Source organism: Acomys minous, assembly GCF_964271855.1.
Source record: "Acomys minous genome assembly, chromosome: 18".
Taxonomy (NCBI): Eukaryota; Metazoa; Chordata; class Mammalia; order Rodentia; family Muridae; genus Acomys; species Acomys minous.
This window is the reverse complement of record NC_140501.1, coordinates 46,783,328-46,787,020: the sequence shown is the minus strand read 5'-3', so window position 1 is coordinate 46,787,020 and position 3,693 is coordinate 46,783,328. Positions and strand designations below refer to the sequence as shown.

The 3,693-nt window shown below is 48.6% G+C and overlaps 1 long non-coding RNA gene across 1 annotated transcript; it reads left to right on the top strand.

Moving 5' to 3' along the window:
* Nucleotides 1–2,038: 2,038 nt before the first annotated feature.
* Nucleotides 2,039–3,259, top strand: LOC311588944. Its single transcript, XR_014776371.1, has 3 exons — nucleotides 2,039–2,184; nucleotides 2,492–2,614; nucleotides 3,183–3,259. It is a non-coding gene; the product is annotated as an uncharacterized lncRNA (long non-coding RNA).
* The last annotated feature ends 434 nt before the right edge of the window (nucleotides 3,260–3,693 follow it).

Genomic DNA, 3,693 nt, shown 5'->3' with positions numbered 1-3,693 from the left:
CATGTGACAAAACTGGATGGTAGGGAGGAGGCCTTCACTGTGCTATTCCCTCTGGTCTCCCAGAAGCAGAAAATTTATCCTCAGTATTCATTTGAGACCTCTAGAGACACAGGACTGAAAACGTGCATTTCGTTTTGCCATTGTAGGAGACTTGATAGTAACTAGCGCTGAGCTTGCGGGGAGGAGCTCTCGGTAGAGGGCAATGGCTGATTGAGATGAGCTTGCTGCTGCTGTGGTGGTGGTTTGTTCCTATAGAGAACTCTAGACTGATACTCCGAGCGAGCATCGTGGTGACACTGGAATGCTGTATCAGTATAGGTTTGGAAATGTGCAGGCTTAGAAGAGCTGGGGCGAGCTTGAACCGTGCCGCTACAGGAAAACAAATGGCCTGAGAGCCATCTGTGACCAATACAAACCTGTGTTGGCTGCCCCTCTCTTAGGAGGAATTGTACCTATTGCTTAGCACTAGAGGAAGTAGTGCAATGGCAGCTGGGGTGGGGGTGGGGTCTGTATTCATGTCAGCTTGATATTAACAGGGACCTTCAGGTGAACAGCCACAGGTTCCCAAGGAAGCTGAGAGGGTCCTCTCTCTCTCTCTCTCTCTCTCTCTCTCTCTCTCTCTCTCTCTCTCTCTCTCTCTCTCTCTCTCTCTCTTCTCTCTTTCTTCCCTTCTTGTTTGTTTGTTTTCAAGACAAGGTTTCCCTGTGCAGCCTTGGCTGTCCTGGACTCAATCTGTAGACCAGGCTGCCCTTGAACTCACAGAGATCCTCCTGCCTCTGTCTCCCCAAGTGCTGGGATTAAAGTCATGAGCCACCACGCCTGGCTCCCACACTTTCTTTTTAACAGCTGAAGCAATGGTTAAGTGTATCCCAGACTGCTGTTCTGTCTCAGTTGTAGCTGCTTATGAGTCGGTTCCCAAAGCGTGGGTGAGACCGGAAGCCAATACTGCAAGCGCCTGCTCCTGCTGTAAATACAAATCCGGTGGCTTGGGGCATTCCTCCCTCTACCCTGCAAGTAAACAAGGTATCTAAGAATCTTTTCACTCAGTAGAAAGGTCCTGAGTACCCTTTTGCACCTGGCACTGGGCAGGACTGGAAAGGGCCAGCTCAGATCCTTGGGGAACGCCAGGCCAACAAACAGGAAGAGAAGTTATTTGGTGATGTTTTCAGCATCCTCTGGGATACTGAAGCGAACGTATAAACGTCTGGTGGTGACCAGAATGGTTCTGCAAAGGAGCCAATGTCTAGGCTAACTTCAAAAGGCGTATGCGTCATGGTGACTAGTGGCTAAGGGGATATCCCCCAAATCCTTGGGGTGCAGGAAGCCATGAAGGCCCCCCAGGAGGCTCCCTCAAAATAATGAAATGAGGCTACTGTTTATCCTTTGGTGGCCCCATCTTCAGTGCAAGCTTAGGGGGCACCTCAGCACCTGCAGCCCCCAGGCCAGCCCACAATGCCGCTCCACTGCAGCCTAGTTAGGACATCAAGAGGCCTAGGTGAGTCAAAGAAGGCTCCAAAACACGTGCCGAGTCCTACTGACCGCTTCGGGTTTCTTCCTGCTCCCGTAGGTCTGAGTCAGACTGCAGAGATTTGAATCCTGGCTAGGGAACCGCGCCTCGAATTTCCTAGTCGTCAAATATGAATTACTGCTGCCTCGCAGTGGGGTTGGAAGAGCGAATGAGGGAGGCAGCGTCTAAGGCAGACAGTGCTATGCTCAGTCAATGTTCAGTAAACGTCGCTATCACGGCCATTGCGGCAACGGCCCTGTTTCTGTTACCTGTGTGGAAAAGAAAAATGACCTTGAATACTTTGCCTTCTGTCCTCTGTAGCTCTCCAAAAGCCAAATTCCACTGAGAGTCACTTTCCTGCGTTGGTATTACAAACAGGCCGGGTGTGGTGGCTCATGCCTTTAATACCAGCACTCGGGAGGCAGAGGCAGGAAGATCGCTGTGAGTTCGAGGCCAGCCTGGTCTAAAAAGTGAGTCCAGGACAGCCAAAGGCTAACACAGAGAAACCCTATCTCAAAAACAAAACAAAACCAAAATAGAGAGGGAGAGAGAGAGAGAGAGAGAGAGAGAGAGAGAGAGAGAGAGAGAAGAGAAGAGAAGAGAAGAGAAGAGAAGAGAAGAGAAGAGAAGAAAGAAACAAGGAGGAAGTGTGCGGAATGGATTGGTCCTCCCTAGAGGTATCTGGCACCAGATTGCCCTCCCCTCCTGCCTGCCCACCCCCATACTAATTGAGAAACCCGTGGTGCTCATTGCAGGCCTTTGTGCAAAGGAGAAGCGTGACGATATGAGACTTCTTTATCTTGGGACTTGATTTATCATAAAGACTTAAGTAGTTTATAAGCTTGTGTGTCTTCATTTGTCAGCAGCCCTAATTCTCTTATTTCTGTGGAAATTGCTCTCGGGCTTCCAGCTATGTCTCGCTGCTCAGGCTCCAGGGATGTTATATTTCAGTTGCTGTTGAAATCAGTGCTTGTCATTTTCCAGGCTGACACTCACTGGGTGAGTCAGATGTTTGGGTACAACAGCAAAGCCTCCCTCCGGGTGCAGCTGCCAAAAGGGTGTGTTTGCTTTCACTTCCGGGGACCCGCTCTCGGCTGCCACCTAGCGGTGAGTTTTATGGCGGTAAAAGCCATTCATAGGCACTGCTCCTGGTAAAGGGACTCTCTGACTCGGGGAGTCACGCCAGTGGCGGTGTGAAAAATATGTAGTCATCTGTGTAAACGTCTCTGCATGCTTCGGGGATATTAGAGTCTGCTTTTTAAAAGAAAAAAATTCCACTTTATAGTTATCAAATAAGAACTGTAGGATTTTCTAAATGTAGTAATAACTTGTTTCTTCAAAATGTACCTCAGAGGAGAAAGAATTAGGCTGGCAACCAAGGGGGCAGTGAGAATATTTTTAATATTAGCTCAGCCTTTAGAACGTGCCCAATTCTAGTTTAAATAATTACACTGTCTCACTTCTCTATTTCAGATACTCTATGACATATCTATAATAATATCAAATTATCTTTCAAGGTTGTTATTTCGCAAGTGGGGTAATTAAGGTCTACAATAGTCTAATTCCATTTAACTGACAAGTGACAGGACCGGAATTATAGCCCAGCTCCCTGACACCGGCCATGTCCTTGACCAGTCCTTCCTAAAGGATTCTCTTTACTTCTGTGTTCCTTCAGGATCCCAGCATCTGCTCAGTTTTCACACATCTGTGAAGGCCCAGGATTTGCCCCATTGGCCAGCAAGGATCTGTGCAGGCTGCCTTCCCCTGTGAGGTACGTGGATACTCTAGGGGAGGCCAAAGGAAAGCAAAACAAGAACGTGTGTGTTCATCGATCTGCACAGGGTTGAGTTCGTGGTGCTAAGGGTCATACAGGAGCAAACAGGCTTGATTCCCTGGAGAGAGGAGCAGTTATCTCTATGAGATGGATGGGTATTAGGCAGGCCCAAGGGAGAAGGGGCTGTGTCAAGACCTTCCATGTACGATAAGCAGCAGACACAAGACACTCCAGGTCCCAGAGTGGTCCAGAATCTTGGGACACTATTCAGTCACTAGTTTTAAGTAGGAACCAAGACGATACTTTGTTTGGGCACCAACTTCGCCACTGTGCCTAGAAGGCTGCTGAGTGACTAACATCTGAAGAGCACTGCTTTGCCGAGGAGACTCCTGAAGAAGACTCCTGAGAAAAA